This window comes from Otolemur garnettii, unplaced genomic scaffold (assembly GCF_000181295.1).
Source record: "Otolemur garnettii isolate 467f Iridium unplaced genomic scaffold, OtoGar3 scaffold00066, whole genome shotgun sequence".
Taxonomy (NCBI): Eukaryota; Metazoa; Chordata; class Mammalia; order Primates; family Galagidae; genus Otolemur; species Otolemur garnettii.
Genome location: NW_003852461.1, coordinates 5,827,972 through 5,855,118, shown reverse-complemented (window position 1 = coordinate 5,855,118; position 27,147 = coordinate 5,827,972).

Sequence of the window (27,147 nt, the reverse complement as noted above, 5' to 3'; positions counted from 1 at the left end):
CATGCACGCGCCCTGCTCCTGAGCCCACCACTGCACTTCTTTGTTCCTTGACAGAGGAGGTCCTACAGAGAGCTGAATAGAGGCTCTAGCTCCAAATCCACTCTCCCTGGTGTGCTCAGATTCACCCTGGTCAGGCTCCTGCCCCAACCTGCCTCCAAAACCACTCTCATTACAGGTGGTCAGGGCTCTACTCTCATCAAGGCAACCCGTATGACACAGCTGCTCCCTGCCACCAGAGCCATTAATGCCATCTGTTGGCATTAAGGATGAAGGGTCGTGGCTCCTCCTGACTTGCTGGCTTCTCCACAGTCTCCTTTGCTGGTTCCTCTCCATCTTCCCTAACTCCTGATGCAGGAGGCCAGGGGCTTAGTCCTCGGTCCCCTTCTCTTCCTTATCCACCTGCTTTGAATACCATCTGTTCACTGTGGACACCCAAATGCCTGTGTCCAGCCCAGTCTGCCCCTGTGGGCTTAACAACTCCACGTGGGAGTCCTCTGACATTGAGCATTTAATGCATTGAAGAATCAATGTTCCAGGCTGGGTGTGGTGCTCACACCTATAATCCTAGCCCTTTGGGAAGCCGAGGCAGGTAGATTGCCTGCAGGCACCTGTAGTCCCAGCTACTTGGGAGACTGAGGCAAGATAATCGCTTGAGCCCAAGAGTTTGAGGTTGCTGTGACACCAGGGCACCCTACCAAGGGCGACAAGGTAAAACTCTGTCTCAAAAAAAAAAAAAGGAATAGACGTCACCCTCCAACACCCCAAGTCTCTCCCCTTGCTGTCCTTCCCATCTCAGTTAACAGTGGCTCAATCTTTCAGCTTGCTCAGGTGTGAAATCCTCGGAGTCATTCTCAACTCCTCTCTCCCTTTCACACCACCTTTCTTGGTTGCAGCCATCGTTGTTGTTTGGTGGCCTGGGCTGGATTCCATCCCACCAGCTCAGGTGTATGTGGCTGGCGCCTTAGCCGCTTGAGCCACATGTGCCAAGCCAAACACAACACCTTTCTAATGTCCACAAATACTGTTGGCTCCTCCTTCAGAAGATGGTAGCATCTGACCACTGCTCACCCCTCTGGCTCAGCGTCTGAGCACCGTGGCCTCAGCACCATAGCTTCACCGTGGCCTCCGTGTGTCCACACTGCGCCCTTCACTTGCCTTTCACATGGTCTCCAGAGCAATCCCGCTGAAACATGAGTCAGACTGGGCACAGCTCTGCTCAAAACCCACCAAGGGCTCCTCACACTGGTGATAAAGCCAAAGCCATCACAATAGCCTGCAAGGCCCCACTCCCTTCCCTGGACCCCACAGCCTTCCCCTGCCCTGTTCCCTCTTGGTCCCTGCTGTGTCCCCCCAACCCCAAAGCTGCCTCCTGGTAGCTTCTGAAAGGCCCAGCCTTTCTGCTCTGCTCCCCCCACCTTGGTCCTGCCCCAGGCTCTCCGTTTCCAGGCCCTCCTGGTCACCCCCTGCTCCCTCTCCCACCTTCTGCCTTGCTGTTCCCGTTCCCTCTCCCTCTCCCATCCCTCCCCAACACCCAGACAGCCGGTGTTTCCTTCACTTGCCTTGGGGTCACCCCTCTCTGGAATGTGAGCTCTTTGCCACTGAGGATTTGTTTACTGCAGGCTCAGGAAACATCTCGTAAGACAGAAACTGCTGGCTTTGTCTTCCTCTGTTCTTTGTGAGGGAAAAACCCGCTTCTTCCAGCAGTGCCTTCCCCTGGTGCCCAGCCGGGTCTCCTGCAGCCTCTGTGAGCCTTGTGAGATGACAGGCAAACCAAGAGCAAACGGAGGCAGCTGGGGAATTCTGTCAGAGCTGAGGTCAGCCTGGGCTTCAGAATCATCTTCCAGAAACCACCATTCTTCTCAGTGACTTGGTGACAGCCTTCCAAGCAGACCACACATGCGGACTTGGGCAGCCCTGGTCCCACCTAGGGACTGCTTGCTCTTCCTCGGTGTCTGCTAAATGCTTCTTTTCCTCCTCGGGACCCCCCGGAGGTCACCCCAGCCCCACCAGCTCTCTAACCCCTGGGAAACTGCCCATCCACAGCTTCTCCTGCAGAAGGCACACACGTGCCTCTCTCACAGTGCACAGCTCTGCACCTCCAGACGGGGCGGAGGCCATCCCCTGGGTAGGGAATGTCCTTCCTCCAGCTGCCGCCCCTCCACCCTGGCCTTGGGCACAGTGGGGCTCCCTCTGCCTGATCTCCGCCATGGACATGGTACAGACTAGGTGGACAGCCACCTTTAGCCAGGGCTGCGGTGTCCCCAGCAATGTGAGGAGCCAGGTGGGAGCAGAGAATTATATGTCAGGGAGTGGCCACGATCACAGGACAATGTGAGAGGTGCAGAGAGGTGACGTGGAAGCCCAGTGGCCCAAAGGCCTAAGTTTGCTGCGCAAAGTCTGACAACAGATTTGAAATTGGGACTGCCCCAGCACACCTCTCCCAGAAAGCTCCCTGACCCCCTCTTTTCTGGTGTGGGGAGTCTCTCTCACACGTGTCTCCATGGCTCCTCGTGCTCACCTGGGCTGCGCTTCTGTGCCTGGCTCCCTGTGTGTCCCCAGCTGCACTGAACCCCTAGAGGAAGGGACCAGGCCCCCCGTTTCTTTGCATCCCAATGCCAGACCCAAGGACCACTCAGGAAGCACTGACAGGCGGACGGGCTGAGGAGAACCCAGACCATGCTCTGTGATGGCAGTAAACCTCACGCACTCGTAGGGTAACTTGCAGTTGGTAAAGCAATTTGGCATCCACAATCTCATTTCCACCTTGGAACAACAACACCGTGAGACAACAACTCACACATTTATTCATTCATTCATTCATTCATTCACTGGTCTAGGCACTGAAATGCAGGAGCAAACAGAACACACAGAATTCCCACCAGGGGGTTGGGGGTGCTCACATTCCCATACCAGGCATCGCCATGCTCAGTAGGTGAGCAGACAGAGGTTAGCTCAGGAAGACTGAGCCACCTGGGCGAAGTCACAGGGCTTCTGGGTAAAAGAACCCAAGTCAGAATGCAGGGCTGCCTTATTCCACGTGGAGGAAAGACAGTTTTCACCACCCCAGAGTCACCTCAGGGAATCGTGGGCTCATCCGTGAGATGCCTTTATTTTTTTTCTCCCTATCTTAGCAACAAATAAAAGGAGACTTGGCAGAAATCCACACTTGGAGACTACCTTGGAACACTTTCCCTTGTCTGATGTGTGTGTTTAACAAAGATGTGAGAAATACCTGCCAGGTCTCTTCTTGCTGGAGCCAAGAAGACAGAAGCCACAGAGCATTGTGAGCACAGCGTCTGCTTGTGTACAAACCCGCAGGCATTTTTAGCAACTTTGGGGAACATAAAGAAAGCTGTTGGTTTTGTTTGCACATATTTTTCGCTTCTGCAGAAGGCTTCTCACCAAGCAGCAACCTCAGAGTTGCCTTTTATTTGATCTTAAGACACACGGTGACTTCACAACTCACTGGCTGAGCTACAGCTGAAAGGTCTAATACTTACCCTGCTCCTGGTTCCATCCTTGGAAAATGGGTCTGATAATAAAGCTTCCTACCTCTCAGGGTGCTTTTGGAGTGCTTCAGAAAAGCTGACCATCCTTTGTGCTGGAGGGAGCGGCCTGGGAGGGGAGGGCCTTGTTAGTATCTGAAGGAGCTGGACTGGAATCCAGCAGGATTGGAATCCCCCGCTTATCAGATGTAGAACCTTCAGCGAGAAACTTACCCTCACTCCTCCGGCCTCAGTTTCCCTCATCAATGATAATATTAGTACTTATCCCAAAAGATTGTTACAAATATCAGCAGTTATGAATATGTGCGTGTAATTGCTGTCTGTAAGTGGCACAAAGTGACCATTATGATCATCATCATCATTGTCATCATTATGTGAGTGAGAAGGTCAACACGCATTTTAGGAATTTAAGACTGTGGATTCATTGTGTCATGCCTTACGTCCTCTATGTGCCTGATGGCAAGAACTCCCCCTGCCAGTTAGCTACTGCTCCAGCTTCTCAGTCAAGTTCCAAAACCGGGAAACATGATTAGGAAGAAGAGACCAGGCCCCTCAAAGCAGTTCCCTTGAGCAAGAGCATTTTACCCCACCGACTGAGAAGACTTTACACACGTCTGCTCCTCATAGAGACTCGCAAGGCAGGGATTATTATTATTCACATTTTGCAAATTAAGAAACTGACACAGCTAGCAGGCGGCAGGGCAGGGACAGAGCCCAAGAGTTTGACTTCTGAGCCCACACTGCTAACCTCGGCCCTGCACTGCCAGGAAGAGTTCTGGTTTGAGGTTTCCTCCCCCTCTGACCTAGTTGGGCTTCTGGCCTCTTGTTTCTGATTTCCCCTGCCAGCAGGAAGAGCAGTTTCTCTCTGTACAGCAGCCTAAGAAACTGGCCCACATGGCCAGCCTGTTCAGGTTTGGGGGTGTTGTGTCTTAGTTCGCCCCCATAGTGACAGATACTGGGAGTGGAAAGGGAGGCCACCATCACTCATCCCTGGTTATCCCTGCCTGGCAGTGCCCACACCTCTGAAAACAGATGTCACTTCCTGCCAGCAAGGGGCACAGGGAGCCCCACCCATGCCTGTCACCTGGGAAGCACACCCCAGACCCCAGAGCTGAAGGAGAGGACAGGCTGGGTGACCAGCCCCAGGGAGCCCTGCCTGTGGGGCCAGACACCAGCACCTGGGAATGACCAGATCCCAAGTCCCACCTCTGCTCCTGAATCTTTATCTGCTTCCTTCAGGATGCCCCACGGCTATTCCCACCAGCCTGCTGTGTGGCCCCACACCCAGGTTCAAAGTCATGGCTCCTCGGTCCAGACAGAGGACAAGACTTGCTTGTGGTCACGAGGGTGTTAGTGGAGGAGCCAGGATTGCCACTTTTCTTATCCCCAGACCCACGACCCTTCCACAGAGAGATGTCCGTGGCTGGAGGTCAAATGCCAGCGAGTTGCTTCGAGGGCTGGGTCAGCTCTGGTTTTGAGTGGCCCATTACCATCACAGGTAAGAGCTCCATTTCTAAAGTAAGAGCAACCAAGTCTGAATTTCAGCATCTCCACTACTTTCCTCCCCTTGGGCAAGTCACATAATATGTGTGACCCTCCAAGTGGAGGGACGGGCATCCTTATGTCACAGGCCGCTGTGAGGACCAGGTGATACAGGGTGTATAAAGCCCTTAGCCCACTTCTGGCAAAGAGCAAGAGGCCAAAACATGTTAGCTTTATTTGTTCCTTAATTTGCCAAACTTTTATTAGACGTAAAGATGGGTACTTGAACATACGTCATTCAATACGCAGCACAGTGCTTTACGGTGGGGATTACGATCTCCACGAAGCAGATGGGTAAAGGCAGTGTCAGAAGGATTGGGTAACTTGGCCAAGGTCTCTTGGTAAGGGCAGCCTTAATTCTCCAGCTCCAATTTCCTCATTTTCTATACTAATTCATAGAGGCTTTTTTTTTTTTTTTGCTCTGTTCTGTTTTATTCTAATTCAAGAGTAATGTAGATGAACTCAAATTACCTTGCAAACTGTCACATAAAACACCTATGTGCAAGATTCCTATAACTCTTATGAACTTCCACAGTGCCTCCCTGCCTTAGAAGAACAACGCTTCTTCTGGCTTGGTCTACTGGGCACTTGCCTCAGAATCACCAGAGTGCAGAGTCCACGGCCCCATCTCCAGACCCCCTGACGCAGAGTTTCTGGGCACAGGGCTGCTTACCAAACTCTCTGGATGTTTCTGAAGCACATTTAAGTTGGAGAATTACACTTTGGGAGTCAGCAACCAGTAAACACTGCTTGATAAAGAAGGAGGACCATTTGCATGAAGCAAAACTCAAACATATAATCCGGGCATGGTGGTGCATGCCTGCAACCGCAGCTACTTGGGAGGTTAAGGCGGGAGAATTGCTTGAGGCTAGGAGTTTGCAACCAGTCTGAGTAACATAATAAGACCACATTTCAAAAATAAATCAAATGTATAGCAAGCTTGAAATGCCACCATGTGTACCAGGATCAGGGTATGACCAGCAGGGCAGATAGAACCTGAACTGGGGACAGGGGAGAGTGGACACTGAGAGTGGGTGGAACTGGTGACCCCCAAACATCGCAGGTGCAGTGCCCACAGGGACCTCAGAATGGGAGCAGTGAATGTCAGTCAGGGTCATCTGGCAACGCTTCCAGGGGTTCCCCAAGGGCAAGGACAGCATCATGACATCAGTCTCACCTCAGTTGTTAGGAAAGGGCCAGAAAAGAAGAGACCCAGGACAAGGCTCTGGCCTTCGGGGGAGCTGGAGAAGAAGTTGTGATCCTGGCTCCCACCAAGCTCCGGTTTCCAGAATAGGGATATAAGACAGAGGATGGTCTGCATCAGGTCTAAGGCACGAGGTCGGTGTGGAGCTGGCAAGAAGGAAAGCTTGATTCAACAGCTGAGCAAAAGCCCAACAGATGTGGGCAGGGGAATGTCCACTTTGGAGAGCTACACGGCCCCTGTGGTGGGATTGCAGGGCTGCAGGGGAGGGGGGTTGAGTGTATGGCTGCAACCTGCACTCTCCATAACCCACATGCAAGCCACCCCTTCCAGTCTGCAGTTTAATGCTGCTCACTGGGGCCTGTGCCACAAGCTCGGGACCTTGAGACACTGGAATACCATATTTACTGTCTAGCAATGTTTGGATCTGTGTAGCTGCCCAGGTCCTCACCGCTGGGTTACACTGCTGAAGTATTCAGTATGGTAATCTGCAGCTCTGTAGCCTGGGAGCAGTAGGCTATGCCCTATAGCCTAGGTGTGTAGTAGGCCCTACAATCTAGGCTCCTGTAAGGACACTATAATGTTCACACAACGATGAAATCATCTAAGGATGCCTCTCCCAGAACATATTTCTATTGTGGAGCGATGCATGAAGGTACTAAATCCAAGAATGAGCCAGGCCCTACAGGCATTATTTGAATCTTGTTGGCATCTGTCTGATCAGCACACACTCGTTTTCCTCCTAAGCGCAAGCACAAACAGGGGCCAGATCCCCAGGGGATTTCAGACCGGTGTTCTTCCCACTGACCAGTCTAAGCTGTCCTGGTTCTGCCACCCGGGTGACAGGAGAGAGCTCTGCTGGGGGTCTGAGCCTGCTCACCTGTGTTTGTGCGACAGCAGAAAACAGGAGAGGAAGCAGGAAAGTGAGAAGGAGGCCCCAGGCACGCAGCACTCCTTGGAGGAGCACCCACGCCTACAAGCCCTCCATCCAACCATAGACTTACGGAGATGAGCCCTGTGTGAGCCTTTGCTTAATTTGGGACTTCAAAAAACGTTGGGAGCAAACTGGTCTGCTCACTCGATAAATACAAGGAGGAGGGACAAAGTAAAAATATTTCCAGATGGGTGGCTGCAAATAGAAGAGACAGATGCCCATGTAGTTGATTGAAATTTTAGAAAGATTTTTTAAGTTGATGATGAGGGTTCCTGAGTACTTAAAGTGGCCACAGTGTGGGGAAGGGGATTTTGGAGCCACACAGCTCTGCCAGGTGCGAGTTTGATATGAGGACAGGGCATACAGCCTCCCTGAGACCTGGGTTTTCATATGGATGTGTCAATAACACCTAAATTTGTTGGAAAAATTAATTATGCCATATCTCATAGATGCTGACTACTGCATCTCTGAAATAAGGGTATATCTTATAAGCTATAGCAATGTAGAGTCTATGAAACCACTGTGTATGAAATTCATCATCTACTCACTAATTGTGGGCAACTATTATCTAGTAGGAGCCAGAGGCGTGCCTTGGAAGACACCCTGCAGCAGCTCACAGCCATACAGCAATGTCAGGATAGCCAGACTGCCGGAGAATCCAAACCACAGCTTGTGTTCAGTGCACGTTGGTCACGGTTTGTCACATGAATGCAGGTACCCAAGTCTGGGATTCCAGATTCCCTGGGCATCAATCTGTTACCATAACACTACGGACCACCAAAACGTGCCACATATTCTGAATTCAGAATTAGGACCCATAATTTCTGATCATCTACAAAATGAAATCTAGCCACTAACTGTCTCATCTAATCCAAGTCTTCTGCTGTGAGAAACATCCAGAACAACCCAAAGTTTTTCTACCTCTGGGTTTTCCACGGGCTCTTTCTTCTACCTGGAATTCCTTCCTTCCTTCCTTTACCCTGTGCTAACGGTCCCCGTATTCAGCAGGGGCAAATGGACACAGCTTCTGTCTACACATCACTTCCACCCTAGGAGAGGAACAGTAGAGAACAAGTGAGGGCAGGGCCTGCAGGAGTGCTGAGATTATACAAACGGGGTACGCCTCTCCCTACCGGCCACCTGGCAAAACCCTGCTCTTCTTTCAAAACGTAACTCAGCCTCCCTCTTCTAAGAGGCGCCCTCACTCCTCGGGTTGAGCTGACTTCCCGTCCAAGGGGGAAGCCTGTGGTGGCACCTTCCTCTCTGGGTCTGGGGCCTCTGGTCTCGCTTCTGGACGCTTAGCTCCTCGAGATCAGAAATGTGTTTCATTCACAACTTAGTTCCTAGGCTGGTGGCGCAAACATAGTGGGTCCTCAATAACTACCGAATGGAAATGAATTGATTAAGGATTTATTTTGCGATTGGTGGCTTCCTCCCCATGAAAAATCTTATGAAAGATCCAAATAGCCCTTTGCATTTAGCTTCCTTCCTCTCGGGGTCTTAGTAACTGTCTCTGCTCCATCAGGGAACAGAGTTACCAATGCTCTTTTTCCTTTTTATTTTCCTTTCTTGTCTTGTCTTTTTTATCTTTCTCCCTTTCTCTGTTTCCCTCTCTCTCTTTTCTTTTTCTTTTTTCTTTTTTTTGCTGCAGTGGCACCCTGGCATCAACTGCAGTAGTACCCAGAAAGTCCAAATGTGCAAAGAAAGCCCGAGTGTCCCTGCAGCTGGCAGTGGGAACTGAAGGTTCAAAGCTCATCTCTCGGGTGACGCCTGTGGCTCAAAGAAGTAGGGCGCCAGCCCCATATGCCGGAGGTGGCAGGTTCAAACCCAGCCCTGGCCAAAAACTGCAAAAAAAAAAAAAAAAAAAAAGAAAGAAACAAAGAAACAAAGCTCATCTCTCCTTTCCTTCTCCCAGGAAGGGTAGAGGCTGATCCCCTCCACCCTCCCTCTCACCTCACATGCTGAATCAGCTGTCACTTCTTCAGTGACCAGATTCACCAGGAGCAGATAAAGTAACCAGAAGGTAACAGGAAATATTTATAAAGTTCCTAATACATGCTAGAGCGGCCCGGCCCTTTTAAAGATGATCTAATTCTAATTTTGTTTTTCTTACCACCCCCCTCCTTTGCCCAAAATTCTTCTTTCTCAAATTAAAAATAATCCTGTATTGTTAGGCACCTTAAATACTTTTGGGGAACAAGTTTGCGTTATAAATAGATACCACTATGAAACGCAGTGTTCATTTAATCCCCACAACAAACCTGTGGGGTAGGTTTTAGTAATTCTGTTTCATAACTGAGATCAGCTGGGCTCGCAGAGGAAACGCTGTTGCCCAAGATCATCACTGTAGGAAGCTGGTGATCGAGCGCAGCCCTAACCCCCGTGGGAGCTCACCATGCCTCAGTACCACGCTCACTAACAGGTTTATGCTCACTAATTTATTTGATCCCCCCAAACCCCCAAAACACGTTTTGGCCACATTACAACAGAGAATGTGGAGGATTAGAGAGGTGAAGTAACTTCTCCAAGGCCACGTAATCAACAAACCCCCAGCCAGGCCTAGAACCAAGTCAGCCAGGTCCCTGCCCAAGCCCGTGCTTGTACCTGGTTGGTGCCTGCACAAGTGTCTCCCACCTCTGAAACCCTCTGCGTTCCTCACCCCCTTTCTCTCTTTTCCCTCCTAGGCAGGGCTGGGGGGATGCAGAAAGGCTGGGGCCAGCAGAGTGGTGGCAAGTCAGGTCGCCCTGCAATCTGGCTGTGTGAGCTTTGACAAGTCATTCAACCTCTCTCTGTCTCAATTTTCTCAGCCACAAAACAGGAATTATAATAATAGCAATCTTAGACGTATTGCAGTAAGGCGTGAAAAATGCTTAGCATCTGGCATACAACAAGCACAGCTGGCTCTCCGTCTCTGTGGGTTCCATATCTGTGGATTCAACAGACTGCAGAATGATACCATCAGAGGGAGAAAACATTTCACTAAGTCCCAAAGAAAGCAAAGCGTGCATTTGCCAGTCACGGAGTACTACGGTGAATCCATGCAAATAAAGTGACGTGTAGGCGTGATTAGGTGTGGCCAGTCACCTGGAGGTGATTGGAGTATATGGGGGGAGGAGCACGGGTTATGTTACAATGCAAATACTACCCAGTTTATGTCGGGGACTTGAATATCCTCAGATTTTGGTATCCTTAGGGGTCCTGGAAGCCATCTCCCCAAGCTAATCAATAATTGTTAGTTATTATTCTGTGCATGTAAAAAGCCTAGCAATTAATAGCTGCTCTTGATGTTATTACAGCCGAGCCCGTGTCCTGGTGCATTCCACATTCCCGTGGAACTTTTGACAATAAGGCAGCGAGGTCCAGCCTCGGAACTAGGCCGAGAGGGGAAGCCGGAGCCTGTTCTCTCCCAGGCTGAAGACTTCTGCTCCCTTCCCTGTGGGCAGCCTTCCACAGAAGCCTACCCAAACTGACAACTGTATACCAGACCCTCTTGAGTCCAGAGAAATCGAAGAGCCATAGGGTCTCCCTGCCTTTCTTCAAAATTGTAGGAATCATTCGAAACATGATGTTTACCATTGTAACTATTCATGAGTCCAATGTTGTGTGTTCAGCACTATCCGAACCCCCAAACTTTTTCATTATCCCCAGCAAAATGTACCCATGAAACAAATACTCATCTTTCTCCTCCCCCAAGCCCTGGTCACTTCTATCCTGCCTTCCGTCTCATTTGAAAAGAATTTTTTTTTTTTATTGTGGGAAAATACACACAACATAAAATGTACTTCTTCAACAATTTTGACGTGAACAGTCGCAATAAGTACCTTCACATTTCCCACAACCATCACCACCATCCACCTCCAGAACTTTTTCCTTTTTCTAAAATGAAACTTCGGCCCCTTTAAACCCTAAGTCCCCTCCCTTCCTCCCCTCAGCCCCTGGTGACCACCATTCCTCTTTCGGTCTCTCTGAATCTGACTGTTCTGGGTATCCCAGATAAGTAGAATTGTACACTATTGCGACGGACTTATTTTACTTCACATATGTCCTCCAGGTCCATCCCTGCATAACGCACGTCAGATTTCCCTTTCCAAGGCGGAGAATATTGCAGTGTGTGCTGACATGCTGTGTTTCTCTGTTCCCTCGTGGGGGTGCTTGGCTGGCTTCCGGCTTTGATGTGGGTAGCCCTGCTGTGAGCGTGGGTGCACGTTGCTTCCTGCCTTTGAGCTGCTGTGGTCTACAGTGGAGGATGGACAGGTAGATTTCACCTGCAAGTTGCCCTCAGCGAGCCTATTTCACCTCTAAAATAGGAGTTTCCTTACTCCCTATCGGGGTAAATGAGGTGATATGTGGTTTAGGGCAACGCTGGCCATGCTGCAGGTATGAACGTTAGCTCAGCCGTAGCTGCTGCTGGTGGGCAGAGGGTGTCCAGTGAAGAGAGAACTGTGAGCAGGGTGGTTAGCTAAAGCTTGCTCATGAACTTCCTGGCAAATAGGAAGACCTTGATCTTCCCAATGAAGATACAGACTCAGGTCCCACCGCCATGGCAGGGAAGAGGTGGGCCTGCCACATAGCTCTCTGGGGCTTCTGGCTTGGATCTTGTGAGCAGGGGAGGGCAGGCGCATATGAAATCCCCCCCCCCCACCATGTCTGCAGAACTGCCCTGGGGGCAAAAGCAAGCTCACTTGTCCCAGGCCAGTTAGTGTGGGAGGGGAATCTGGGAAGACAGGGTGAGGAAGGGTGTGCCCACTGAAGTAGGAGCAGCCCGGGCAGGAGCCCCAGGGAGGGGGAGGAGCGTCTGCAGGAGACCAGGCAGCCTCTGGGGCGTGTGCAGGGCAGGGTGGGGCCGGGTCACTGAGGACGGAGCAGGGGGCCCTGCCCAGTCCTGCTCAGGGCCCGAGAGGGCTCTGATGCGCCGCCCAAGGTGGTGGTGCTTCCCGGAGGTTAGTCAGACGGATTGGACTGAGGTGCTGCCTGGCAGCTGTTTTCCTTCCTTCGAACCACAGGCAGCATTTTAAAAATTATATGTGTGTTTTACCAACATCACATACGTAGTTCAAAAAGTCAGTTCTGCAAAGCCAATTCCCCTGCACCCCCAAAACGTACTACCCAGAGACAGCCACGTCCAGTATTTCTCCCAGTCTTTAAGCCCATGTTCCCCAATGCTGTGTTTAAACATCTCCCCTCATTTCTCACTGTGAGGGACGCCCTGTTCGCCTCCTATTATGGAAGAGAAGGACTCAGCTCTCCCCTCTCACCCCCACTCCACGTTCCTCCCACCTTCCATCTGGTTCTAACATGATTTGGGTTGGATTAGTGTTTATGATGCGGTCAGTTACTGCCCAGTCCTATCAGATTATGATTCAATTTTTGCTCTTGTATGACTTATTCTTTCTGAACTAAGGGGCCTCCTTTTAAAATACTATTTGCTTCTAAATACAGTAGGCCCTCCACAGTTGACCACCTACACTGACCACCTCCTGAAGCTGACCTTATTTTCACAGATCAGACACACGCCACACATACGGTAGGCCTAGTCCCTTATGTGAACCATCTCTGTATGTTGACCGGTTTGTCACAGGCCCTTGGGTGGTTAACTTACAGAGGTTCTGCTGTACACGCTTGTCCCCTCTGTGGGAAAGGTAAGCCTCCTCTTAGAATCTTCATTAAAAGACAGGACCCCTCCTTGCTCTCTTTGGGGTGCAGGTACCTCTCTCGCCCCTTTCCTCTCTCCCCCATCTTCTCTCACTCCCTGCTTTCTCCTCGCTCTTTCTCATCTCTTCCCCCCACTCTTTCCTTTCTTTAATATGAAATTAACTTATACTCTCATATGCTTAAAAGAAAAAACAAAGAATCTTCAGGCCCATCAGAGAATCCGTCCATTTGCCTCCTTCCTTCCAGAGTCCTCCCTGGTTCGCCTCTTACACTGGTTCTTGGCCTGCTATCGCCCATTCGTGGAGCTCAGGATACATCAGTGGGGCCCCTGATGTAGACAGGTGGGTAGAATCAGAAGCATCTTAGCCCGATTATCATAATTATCTATAGATTCTACTCAGACGATACCAACTGTGTGCTTCTAGGTACCAGAGAGGTTCGATGCCAGGGGCTGTGGATGTGGAGATGAGTTAGATGCCATCCCTGCCTTCAAAGGACTCTGAGCCAGTGGGGTAAACACTGTGTTGGGCCAGAGATGAGCGTGGGGAGGGATGGGCGCTCAGAAGAGAAGCCCGTACTTCCCTCAGCCTCTGGAAGGGCCAGGAGTTAGGAAAGGCATCCTGGAGGAGGTGACACTAACGAGCCTCGACTTGTCAGGAGCGTTTTCTAAGAGCACGGGGAAGGGACTGCAGGTAGGAGAACGTCATCTACACAGTCACGGGAGCGTGACAAAGCATAACTCCTTCTGGGAATGTCAAGTAATTAATTAATAATGATCATGAGAAAGGATTCCAGTTGAGGGATAGGCAGGGTCTTCTGTGCCAGGTAAAGGGCCTGAGGGCAGTGCAGTGCCACACAGGGATTTTAAGAAGAGATGACAGGGCCAGGCCTGAATTTTTTAAGAGGCAGGATGGCTGCCCTGTGTCAGATAGGGTGGGGGAGACACAGGCTAGTGAGGGTCACCTTGTGGTCTAGCCTGAGCAAGCACTGGCACAAGATGCAGCACAGGGCCTGAGAGGCCTTATGTAGACAGACTCACTTTGGGGATCGGGGACAACACAGGGAAGTTGACCGATAATTCCCAGGTGGCCAGAGGAAAGGGTGTTTCCATGTTACCTGTGTCTCCTGGGAAACCTGAAGCCACTCTGTGCTGGGAGGAAGGCCACTCCAGGAAGGTGAGGCACCAGAAGTGGCTCACCATCTGCTGAGCGGATGGATGGACACCCGGAGGTGGAAGGGGCAGGACCGGGCCTTGGGCCTCCAGAAATTAGAGGCAGAGGCAGAACCGTAAGGCTGTGAGGAGGGAAGGGATGGGACAGCCTGGTCGGGAAGGGCGAGACTCAGGCAGTCCTTGGCTTAAATACCCACCTGCCACCTGCATCCTGAGCCTCAGTTTCCACATCCGCAGAGTGGGACCGTAATCCCAGCTCCTTTATGGGGCAGTTGGGAGGATTAAAAGAGACCTTGGCTGTACATTGCTTGGTGTGATGCCTAGAACATAAGAAGTGCTTCGTTTTGGGACTTCCTATTTTTTGTCTTGGGAATTCAGAACTGCTTCAAAAGCAATGAGATTTGACCTCCAAGGACGAGTAAACAGGGCTGGCTGCATAGGCATGGGGCCGTGCAGGCCCCCGAGGCTCTGCGCCCAGAAGGGCCCCTTGTGTGTTTGAATCTCTGTTGTGCCATCTTTGAGTTCTTAACACGTTTTGAATGAGAGGTCCCCCCTGCATGGGACTCCGTAAATTTGGTAGTTGTGCTGTGTGGAGGAGAACACAGGGCAGAGAAGAAATGGGAGTACTTTCGAACCAAAGGGCCTTGAGCAAAGGAGTGCCGGCCTGCCCCAGGAGCAGTCAGGGTGAGGGCAGTGCTCCCCGCTGGACAGCTGTGCGCCAGGGGAAAGTGGTAGAAGTTCAAAGTGGAAACTGGTGAAAGCACAGAGGTGATGGGAGGAGTCTGGACGGCGTGTACTGCACACACAGGGACCTCTAAAGGTCTAAGGTCAGTGATGGTCAGACAGGACACCTGTGGAACTGGAGGTGGAACGCTGTGGGAAGTGGTATGGTCCGCATTTTACAGGAAAAACTGAGATCCAGAGAGGTGATATAAAGAGGGCTGCAAAACGATATTCTACGTCCCTAAATACTTTTACCTTTGTGAACGCCTTTCTCCAGGAAAGTATCTATGTGTGCATGTGTACATAATGTAATTATATGTTGCCACTGCTTTGGTGTAACAGCAAATATGTCACTACTCTCTACTAAAACTTTTTTTTATTTTGAGACAGAGTCTCTCACTTTATTGCCCTGGGTAGAGTGCTGTGGCAGCTTCAAACTCTTGGGCTCAAGTGATCTTCTTGCCTCAGCCTACTGAGTAGCTGGGACTACAGGTACCTGCCACAACATCCAGCTAGTTTTTCTTCTATATTTAATAGAGACGGGATCTTGCTTTTGCTCAGGCTGGTCTCAAACTCCTGAGCTCAAGCAATGCACCTGCCTCAGCCTCCCAGAGTGCCAGGATTACAGGCGTGAGCCACTGTGCCCACCTTAAACATGTTCTTTGACCTGAACTCTGGTGGGTGTCCTGCCCACAGGCTGAATGAGCACGACATCTGGATGTGGGTCCTCAGAACACATGTGGCAGCCAGAATTGCAGGGCCTCCCTGGAACGGGTGGGCAGTCCTCTTTCTCCTCCAGGGCGATGCCAGCCAGTCCCGCAGGCCCCTTCTTCTGGAGCCTGCTGTACCGCCAAGCACTTTGCATCCCCATTTCCTGTCTGAGTTTGGAGCTAGAAGGTGGGGATGACTGAAGGGTGGAGAAGAGATCTATGAATGTCCAGGGTCTGGGGAAAACAAAATCCAAGGTCTCGTATCTGCAGGTGTCTGTGACTTTAGCCCTAGTGTCACCTACACTTTCAACCCCAGGGCTGCCTGCTTGCCCCACCCATAGGGAAGGCAGGGAGGCTGAGTCAGCGGCGGCGGCTGGCGACAGTGTCTGGAGAGGAGAAACATCAGCGTCTGTCTGTCTGTCGGGGTTCCAGGGAGACCTGGCTGGAGGTGGGGGAAGCACGCAGACTTTCCTTTGTGTATCAGCTGCTCACATAGCCCGGAGATGGGCAGAGTGTCCACAGGGCAGTCCTGCTTCCCCTCCTGCCTGAGTCTGGCCTCAGTGCCTCCTCACTGGCCTTTTCTTTCCTCCCCCCCACAGAGCCAGGATGGTGACAGGATGGCCTGACCCATGGGCTTCAGTCCAGTCCTCCCATCTTCCCAGCTTTAGCCACTGGAGGTACCTGGGTTGGGGAGCAAGAGACATCATGGGGAGGGGGAGGGGCATCTATTTGGGAAAGGAAAAAGGTCTGGTCTAGCTGTCCGGATACACACCACCCTTCAAATCAGACCCCTTCCCCCTAGGAGTTTATGAATGAATGAATGACTTTCAAACTCCAGGTCTTAGAGGTCACTCCCCTTCTGCCCTCCAATCCCCAAGGTGAGGAGATAGATAGAATCTAACTGCTTCTAAAATAGGAGGGACAGGATCAGGAACGACACCAGCGAGGATTTTTGGAGCAGGGCATCAGAATAGGAGCTTGCTCCGTCCACTCCACTTGTGGACCTGGGATTGCAGAGAGGAAACCTGCAAGTAAGTTTGGACAAAAGTTACTTGGGAAGTTCCCCCTTCATTGCCCCTGTTTTGTCTATGAAAGCCGAGGGTTCGTTGTGATGAAGGATGATGTTTGGAATCACAGTGGCACATCCGAGTTGGGGTTTGCAGACATATTATGAGGCAGCCTGTGGCCACTATGATTTTTGGAGGAAAGAGTAACAGCTGATGTTTCTGGGGCAGTTCTCACGGTCCAGGCACTGGGCTTAGCTCTCTGTTTAAGACAACCTTGTTCATTTTAACATCCGCCTAGAAATCAGGTGCCTCTGTTAGGATGAGCCAGGTGTGCTGCAGGGATCATAAAGACACGAAAGTTTATTTCTTGCTCACACTCTGCGTCAGGGCGCAGGGAGAAGTGTAGCAAATGGTGAATCTGAGAAGCCCGGGGGGGCTCTGAAAGGCCGGGAGGGCTAGGAGGGTGGGGTCCAGAGCCTGGAACTCAGAGGATGGTGAAGGAGTCAGAGTGAGGAGAGTGCTGGAAAGATAAGCAGGAGAGGCAGAGATCAGGCCCTGTTCTTGGAGATTCCAGGGGCGCAGCAGTCTCCAGCCAAGGTACACACCAACAGCCAGCTCAGCTCGGAGTGCAGCTGCTGGTGTGGAGTTAAGGCCAAGGTCCCTGAGCCCGCGGAGGTCAAAGGTCCTGCAGGTGGGGCGCTGCCTCTGTCCCTGAGGAGGGAGGGGGCTGTGGAAGGCAACTGCAGGCCCCGGTTCAGGATGTGCAGCTTCCTGGGGTGTAAGTTTTACCAGGAGATGGGGCTGGTAAGTGATATTTTTTCATAGTCAAATGTGGAAACATAACATATAAGACTTCTGAGAAGGGTGTTCGGGGAGGCCCATGCAGGTCCACGGTGGGGAGCTGTGGGCAGCCTCCTCCTGAACACCAGTGAGGATGGCAGCCAGCAGGACGGGAGACGCCAGTGACAGTGACTGTCCACACTCCTGAGAGGTTACCAGGTGCCAGGCGCTGCTCCAGACCCTTTTTCCTGTTTAGCTTCTTCAGTTCTCTCATGACGCCCTACAGGGATGTGTCATTTTTATTCCCACCTCACAGAGGAGAAAGCAGTGCAGATGAGATGAACTTGGCCATGAGGTTGCACCAGGAATAAGGGTCACAGGTGAGGTGTGGACTGAACGCAGGTAAACAGGCTTCAGAGCCCACAGTCCTGATCTCCACACCAAGTGGAGAGCTTTCCCCACTGGGGCTGCCAGCAGACTCGCTCAGGGTGGGGCGGGGGGAGGGTCTGTTAAAGTGGAACATCCAGTCCCTCCCCTAGAGTTTCTGATTTGGTAGGTCCAAGTTGGAGTCCAAGAACTTCCATTTCTGAGAAGTTCCCAGGTGCTCCTGGAGCTGCCTGTCCCCAGGCTACACTCTGGGAGCCCCTGCTCCGCTTCACACTGCCTCACAAGCAGGTGCACACAGCACCTCACCAGCGCACAGTGGGCCTGCACCTCCTTTACAGTCTGTGTGTGTTTATGTCACAGTGGGGTAGGGGACTAAGATTCAGGTAGCACTAAAAGGCAAAAAAGAAGCCCAGCCCCCTTCTCAGCCCTGAGGTGTGTGGAATGTGGAAAAACAAACCATCCCACAGAGAGAGCAAGGGATACAGGTTCCACTTAAGATCTGGAGACAGGGGCATGCAGGGTGGTGAGCTGTTCCATGGAGGGTATTTGGCATGAGACAGGGAACTCCAGGGGCATGGAAGGGAGAGGGGACAGAGGAGGGAGCAGCAGTGGGCAAGAATGAGCCAGAGTGGGGTGGCAGTGGGGTGCGGCTGCTCCCTAGACAGCAATGCAGGAGAGCAGTGCAAACAGGTGGTCCCCACAAGGCCTCCCCTCCTCTGTCAGAGCCTTCCCACAGCCTAGTGATGACAATAAGAGGGGAGCTGATACCTAAATAGAGGTCTTGGGAAGGGAGGACAGAGAGGTTTGGAGTGAGGCAAAATCAGGTGTCAGTCTCTGCAGAGCCAGCTTTTAAAGGCATAAATTCACGTGTAGCAGAAGTGGCCGAACTTTCGCCTTCAGAAGACAGTCTTCCACCCATCTGACTCATCGCCTTTCAGTGAGCGTGTGGGCCACCTCGGTTCCCCACCCGCTGTCTCTCCTGCAGTTTGCAGTCCAGCTTAATTAAGAGCTCTGCCGGCCGATTAGTCTCAATCACCTCTCTAATTGGGCACCAGCTGTGTTTTCTCTTGACAAGAACTCCTTTATGGAACTTCTAAACTGCATTACATGAAAAAAAAACAACAGTTTCAGGGATTTATGGTCATAAAACCAGGAACACTTGTTTTCTACAGAAATGAAGAGTTCATCTCTTTCTATGTTTCAGAAAATATTTTCGGAAAAGTTGGCAGGGAGGGTATTGAACAGCAAAGTCTTCATTTGTTTATGCTCTGAATGTGAACACTGATTGTGGTTTTGCATAATCACAGGTGTTCGTGCTTAAAGACTTGGGAAGTTTCTTGGCAGAAAAGCAAGACTTGAGGAATTGAAACGTGAATGGCTCCATTTAGGAACAGCCACCAATGATTGACAGAATCACTATTAGTAGCTAATGCTAGCTGAGCTCTTCATGTGGGCTTAACCCTGTGCCAAGCACTTGACATGGATTATTTTATTTAAACCTGACTGTTGCCTTCATGGCCTTATGAGGGAGGTATAAATGTTCACCCCATTTTCACAGATCAGGAAACCAAGGCTTGGAAAGGTGAAAGAATTCATGTTCAAGGTCACACAACTCACCAATAATTGGCTGGCCTGGAACTGAAACCCAGGTCTTTGTCATGCCCAAATCCCTTTCTGCTTCTCTCCAACTAAACAATACCATTAACTTGTGGAGCTAAAGTGCTCCATTTGCAGTGCTTGCACCATCAACCACAATGACCTCTGACATTTGCACAGAGCTGGGTAGTTGCTGAGTTCTTCTGGGTGTGCTGCCTCTTGTGATATGACAGCCCTGTGCAGGAAACAAAACAGTTGCCACAATCCCCAGAGAACTGAGATTTCAAAGGGCCAGGTGCACATGACCAGTGGGACGCCAAGTCGGACCCCTCTGATTCCTGCTCCAAATCCAGTGTTCACCCCATTGCTTCCCCCTCTCAATGTGGATCTTCCCCTTGAAGAAGGGTAACACATACATACACACAGACAGACAGTGGGCCCAGCTTTTTATGTTACCCTCCTCTGTCTGTTGACCAGTTTGTAACAGTCCCTTGGGTGGTCAACTTATAGAGCTTCTACTGCATATAAAGATGTGTATATATTTCCAGCCATTCATTTATTCCTTCATCCGTTCATTCATTCTTTCAGTCCTATTGCTTTTTTTTATCTCCTGTCCTAATTAGCCATGTGTTTGCCACCTGCTATCCCTTCCTTGGGCTATAAGCCCCATGAGAATAAAACCATGTCCTTCTTGATAATTATACTTCCAGGGAAATATAAATATAAACTATATTTATAAAATATAAATATAGTTTAGGGAACTTAGGAGCTTCTTAATGTTTATTGTTGAACATATTTAAACAAGTATCAATTCATTTGCTCAATAAACATTTGTTGAGCACCCAGTATGTGCCAAGGACAGTTAGATCTGAGGGACACGGCATGGATCAGGACAGGTACGGTTCCTGTCTTCCTGAAGCTTTCATTCTAGTGTATGTGAGTGGAGGGAGAGAGTGTTATATACAAGTAAATAAGATCGTTGCTGCTCATCGAGACTTGTGTCAGGTGGGACCTAACAGAGTGATGTGATAGAAAGTTCTTGTCTGAAAGCTGTTCACAGGCCTCTCAGTCAGCAGGGAGTCTCCATCTCAGGGGAGTGGTGGAGTGTGAGCTTTGGACACCCAGAGCAGTGGAGCCTGGGCAAGCCCGGGCAGAGAAGTCATCCCAAGAAGCACCTCCATGTTTTGTTTTGTTTTGTTTTGTGTTTTGAAATGGAGTCTCACTCTGTTGCCCAGGCTAGAGTGCCATGGCCTCAGCCTAGCTCACAACAACCTCACACTTCTGGGCTCAAGTGATCCTCCTGCCTCAGCCTCCTGAGTAGCTGGGACTATAGGTGCCCACCATGATGCCCAGCTAGTTTTTTCTATTTTTAGTAGAGACAGGGACCTGCTTTTGCTCAGGTGATCTGGAACTCCTGACCTCAAGGGATCTTCCTGACTCAGCCTTCCAGAATGCTAGGATTACATGGGCGAGCCACAGTGCCGGCCCATCCCAGTGGCTTTGGAGACAAATGGGAGTTCTCTAGGAAAGGGATGGGGAAGATCTCAGGTGTGTGCAGGGTCGGGGGGCAGGAGGCCAGCTGGCACCATGCAAGGGGTGACTGATCCTTGATGTGGGGCGGGGAAAGACAGGTATGGATCTGGTCCCAAAGTGCCTTGCTGGGATGGCTAGCTCTGTTTGTCAACTTGGGTACGCTATAGTACCCAGACGTTCAAACACTAATCCAGGTATTACTGGGGAGTTATTTACACATATGGTTAACATCTACAATCAGTTGACTTTAAGTAAAGGAGATTATCCATAGTAATCTGTCTGGGCCTCATCTGATCTGTTATAGGTCTTAAGACCTAACCTGAGATTTTTCTGGAAAGAAGAAATTCTGAGAAATTCAGCTTAGCACCTGCCCAAGACTTTCAAATTGGCTGACCTCCCTGCCGGATGTTAAACATGTCTAGTTAGACCTTTGGGAGGTAATTCCTACAAGTCCATCTCCTGACCCATTGGTAGGTGGGTGGGTAGAGACACACACACATGGACAGGGTCCTCATTGCTGCCTGGTTCTGTCCTGCTTGCAGACCCCTGCCTGCCTGATGCATGTCTGTCCAGCGTATGGCTTAGACACCATCCTTAAGGTGATGGTTTGGGTTTTTAAAATATCGCTTCAGCTGCAGTGTGGGATGGTTGGGAAGGGGCAAGGCTGGAGGCTGTGAGACCGCCAGGTGGGAAGCAGTTGCCTGAACTAAGTCACAGCAGTGAAAACGATCTAGAAAAAGGGAACCAATTCCGTGATGAAAGCAGATTCGGCAAACCTTGGTGTCTCCATAGAGGGTGGGGGGAAGGGAGTGCTGTGAGTCCCGGTCCTTGAACATCTTGGTACATGAAATGTAAATGTCATAGGAGAGGGGTCCGTGTCCTGCCCCTGCTGTGTGCTCTGCTTCTAGAACAGGACCTGGCACCTGGAAGGTGCCTGTCACACATTAGTGACAGGAAAGGTGGTGCAGCTCTCGGAGGCTCAGTTCACAGGTGGGCGGGAGGGCGAGGGGAGAAACACAGGGGGAGTGCTGTCCTGCAGCTGGGGAGAGATGAGCCCAGGAAGCCGGACGGCCAGGTCCTCAGGCCCAGAGGGAAGCTGGAAAGATGATCCATGCATGGGAGAGGGTTCTGGGGCTGTGACCGAGCACTAAGGCACGAGTATGGGAATCATACCTGAACCCAGGGCAAAGTCGCCCTCAGAGGGTGCGGAGAGAGGACAAAGGAGCTTGGGGACCAAATCTTGGGAAAATTGTGACATTTAGAGACTGCAGCAGGGAAAGAACTTCTCCAGGGAGAATGAAAGGAGTGGCCAGACGGGGAGGAAGGGAATCAGAGGACCAGGCAGAGAGCACTGTGCAAGGACAGAGCGCTTCCACGGCTCTGAGAGGGTGACATTGACACTGACAGTGGTGACTTTGGCCAGAGCGTCTCTGCTGGGGGTGGAGGGGACAGAGGCCAGACTGCAGGCGTTTGAGGAGGGCACGGGGAATGAGGTAGGGGAGTCTCCAGGGTATTTTCCAACCTTCCTACCAAAAGGTGGTAGCTCATGACCAGTCTCATTTGGAAGGGCCTGAAACTGCCGCATACAAAGAACTTGGTTCCAAGTCACCCGCCAAGGGGCTGTGCCACAAGACAGCAGACCACACACTACCTTTTATAACTTGGCGGGACAGGGACTTAAAAAAGGATGGCTGTGCAGGGTGGGGCCTGGGCCTTGTCAGGGCTGATCACAGCCCCCAGGACGTGCCGGGAGAGAGTCTCCAGGACGTGCGGGAACATTTTCTCAAGGGGAACCACCTTCTCTTGAAACAGCTTGTTCTGCTGAGTTGACAGGAGAGAGGAATGGGGACTCCTCAGTCCCGGGCCTTGTGCCAAGACATGAAGTGAAGACGCCGGGGGCTGAGTCTGGCTGCAGCCTTCGGGCCCTGTGGGGGCCACACCGGCTGTTTGCCTTCTCGGGGCACTGGAAGGTGGCTGGCAAGGTTGGGTCTGTTCCTGTACTCTGCTTCTAGAACAGGACCTGGCACCTGGAAGGTGCTGCTGCTGTCTGAGGCCCGGCTCACAGGTGGGCGGGGTGGGTGAGGCCGAATCAGTTTCAAAGTACACTGACAGAGACTTCCATGGAACAGGCCCTGTATTCATGATTTTACATACTTGCATTTATTTAATCTTCATAGTATTCTATTAAAAAAATATGGTGATTGTCCTTATTTATGGATGAAAACCCTGGAGCTCAGAGAAGTCACCTGCCCAAGGCTCCACAGCTAGTGCACCTGTGGCAGGGCAGGGACCCGTAGCTCTAGAATCTGCGGCAGGAGTGTCGATGGAGTCCTGGGGTACAGGTCCCAACCCTGGACACAGGCAGGGATGAGGGTACAGGTCAGGCCTCCCTCTCCGGCTCCGGGGCCTTCGGGGAATCACACCCTCTGCAACTCTGCTTCCCCATCTGTGCAATGAGGGTCATGCTGCCCTCCTCACAGGATGAAGGCGAATGCCTCGCGAAGCACCTCACGGGGGTCCCAGCCCGGCGAGGTGCCCCTCGTGTCAGTTCCCTTTCCCCTTTTTGTCCTTTGGTGACCCTTGGTCTGCACTGACCAGTTCCAAGAGAGGGCAAGAGCCCTGAACTCAGAATCGGAGCACTGACAGCCCAGCGCTGCTCCTGAGACCTGCTGGAGACTTTGAACAAGTCACTTTTCCACGTCAGAGCCTCAGTTTCCTCAGCTCTAAAATATGGGAAGGTCAGTTTAGTCCAGGATGGCGCTGAGCCCCCCTTCTGCTCCCCTGCAGGTGTCACCGATGGGTCACGGCCTTCTCTGCCACTGAGAAGACCACCCCCAAGGTGGCTTCTCAGCACAGACTTCCTACAGGCTGGCCACCATTCTGCCAGGGGGCAGCTGTGCCATGGGCTAAGCCCCCATGTTTCAGGAGCACACTTGCTGAGATGCAAAGCCTCTGATAAAGGGAGCGTATTACTCTCAGCACGTATTTGTATTACTAGGGAGAGGCTGCTGGGAGCCCCAGCACGCACAGGTGAGGTTGTTGCTGTAGTTTTCTGTCTGGGGTTTTCTTCTGTGCTAACTTGGGTATGACGTAGATGAATAAGCCTGGGGTAGAGGGATGGTTGGGTGCATCCTGAGAACAGATAAGGGGACAGTTAGTATGAGGGAATTACCTCTCAGCCCAGGAAATAGAGACAGGAAATACCATGCTGGGAAATGCACTGGCTAACTGGCTTGACCATTGTCGCAGCTGGGAGATGGCAGAGCTGAGATTCAAACCCGACCAGGTGCACCTCCAGAGCTCAGAACGATGCCACAGAAGGCAAAGTCCGTTTGTTTAGCCCCCAGATTGTTACTGAACGCCGACTCGACATCAGCCGCTGTTTTCAATGCTGAGAATGCTACAGTGAAAGGAAATTGTCCAAATGCCCTGCCCTTGTGGGGCTTATAGCGGAGGGTGACATTTATTGAGCACCCATTGTATGCACCGTACTTTGCCAGCACTGGAGCTGCAAGGTCCAATATCAATGGCTCTTCTTGGCAGGAATATATATTTGCAACTTAGCTCTGTGGTTTCCTAGTAGATAGAGGAAGCCACTGCTTTGTCCTCAGTTTTCTCATCTATAATCAAACATGAAGATAATGACAGCTACTTCCGAGGGTTTCTGTGAGGCTTAAACAAAACAGTATTTGTAAAGCACACAGTACTGCAAATTTTGGGCACTCTGTAAATTGTACCTAGCATTATTAATTCTGCATCTCGGTAACTCTGTGAAGTAGGTACTATTTCCTCCACTTTTCACAGAAGGAAATCGAGTCTCAGAGAGGTTAGGTAACTTGCCCAAGGTCACACAGCCAACCAGCGGTAGAACTAAGATAAGCCCAGGACAACTTGATTCCATTGCACAAATATAACAGTGTGGCCACGTGTTTTCCAAACTCACAATTGGACTAGCGGCAGGGCAGCAGAAAACCGTGTTCCTCTTTGGCGTCTTATGCAACAAACCATATGGACCCTCACGCTCTTTCATAACCAGCCCAATGCTAACAAGAGGAAGTTTAACAACAACACAAAAAACAGATCACATTCACAACAGACCACCATATGCTCTGCCATTCCCTGACAGCAGCCGTCCCGACTCCTACTCGGGCGCCCACAGAAACCTTCTCCACAAAAACAGTTTCATTCCCAACTGACTCAAACGATTGATGCCTTCGTAAAAATAAGGGGGCGGGGAGGGGAAAAGTCCGTGTGCTCCTTCAAAACAAATCAGTCTTACTAACCCCTAGGTAACGCCCAGAAAGTCTCAGCCTCTACCTGTGGGCCTTGCTCAGGCTTAGCTCGGGAGTTTCAATTTGCCAAGGCTTTCTGGAACTGAACCCAATTCTGGAAGGCTGGGCTGACTGTGAACGTCAGGGCTCCCAGGCACGCTCAGCCAAGCACCAGCTTCCCATTCCCGCTCTCCTGCCTCCTTCAACCATTCCAGCCCATTTCCCTGCCTGCAGCCACAGCAATCCTGCTAACATGCCCGTCTCCTGTATCTCCACGGCATCACTCACACCAGCGTGCCCTTGTGTGGCCGGGTGGCTTCCACACGCCTCCGGGCTCATGGTGCCGCTTGCTCCACCCGTCCAGCCCCCTGGGCACTCCTCTCCCCGTCCTCTGGGCTCCAGCAACACCAGCACCCCTCTGTTCCTCAAGGCCTTGCACTTGCCCTCCCCCCTGCTCAGCCCGTCCATCCCCCTTCCACTCACTTCTCATCTTCTGAATCTCAGCTTAACTGTCACAGCCCAGAGAAGCTTCCTGGCCCCCACAGTCGCCATCCAGTGTCCCTGTCTCTCAGAGCACTTCATCTTTCTCCTTCCACAGCCCTGATCTCAATCAGTTGTGAGCTTCCGGGGCACCATGAGTTTACAAGGCCGGGATTTGTGTATTTCCCCCCATTTTCTGTTTGGTTTGTAAGTTCTCTGGGAGTAAGATCAAGAAACTTGCACACAGTAGGAGCTTAACGGACATGTGATGGGTCAGGAGAGAAATGGCAAAGTGGAGGAGAGAGCTCAGACCAAAGGGAGCAGGAGGAAGCCGCACAGCACAGCACCCTGCCAGCCAGTGGGCAGCAGGATGACCAACTTGATGCCCAGCAGCAGCTGGAGCTGCCGCAGCAGCTTTTAGGGACTTGAGAATAGCAGTCGCTTCACTGTAATAATTAATCACCAAGTCCCGCCGACACCTACGGAAGGCCCCTCAGCAAGGGGGAAGGAAACTGAGATGTAAGCTGCCAGGGCGACTTCTGAAACCCAGAGACCTCAGCCACTGTGGCGACCAAGATAAGGGTTGTAGGAACAGAAAGATTGGTTATAAGGGAGCCCAAGCTCAGTGAGTTATGGGTATAAATCTAGGGTCCCTGTCCAAGACCTGGCCCTGAGCTCAGCCAGAGGATATTTCAATTTTCTCCACCTGTCTCCGCTGGTGAATTCCCAGGTCCAGAGGCAAAGAAGTTGTTCAGGGGCAGGAGATGAACGTGAACTGGGAAACCACACGGCAAGTTCATCAGTGTACAGCCCTGGAAAGAGCAGCACTGGCGACTCGGCTCAGCGGTGCCCACGGAGTGACGTCTGGGAGCAGGGGAGGCGGCAAGGTGAACGAGACAGAGGCCCCGCATCTCAGAAAGTCCCCTGGGCAAGTGGTGGCAGACTGACACCTGTACAAATGACACTTAGATTATCAAGGGACAGAAAGTGCAACGGAAACGTGATTGGGAGGTGGCTTAAGCTTGGAGGGGAGGAGGAAGGGGGTAAGAAAGGAGGGTTATTAGGCAGCATGGAGTGTGCCCGGCCTTGGGAGGAGCTTCAGAGATGGACTGGAGGTGCACACTTGAGGGTACAGAGTACAAGACTCCGGGGCCTGGCTGGAGATGGTGGCAGGGGCCCTTGACTTCCTCCAACGAGGAGCCTGGTCCTCCTGGGAAGGTGGTGGGAGCGGTCAGCAGCTTCGCGCTTTAGCGTCTCTGCAAATGGCAGGTCCACTCACAAGCCCCAGGGAAGCTGTTCCATTGGGCAGGGTGAAGACGGCGCCTGGAGACAGAGGCAGCACATTAATACATTAAAAACATAAATCTTCCCTCAGATGTTTGCCTGGCTCACTTCCCCATTCCTGAATATTCTATCTAAACAGCACCCCTTTCATTCCCGATCCCCCTGCCCCCAACGCAGCTTTATTCTTCTCCACAGCCCTCTCCCCTACCTTTCATTTCACATATTTACGTGTTCACCTTTCCATCACATGCTTCTCTTCTGATCCTTCAGGGGGCTGAGATTTTTGTCAATTTTAGCTCGACCTTGTACAAGCCCCACTGGAATAATGCCTAGCATGGCAGGTCTGCCCTGCATGTGTGTTGGATGAAGG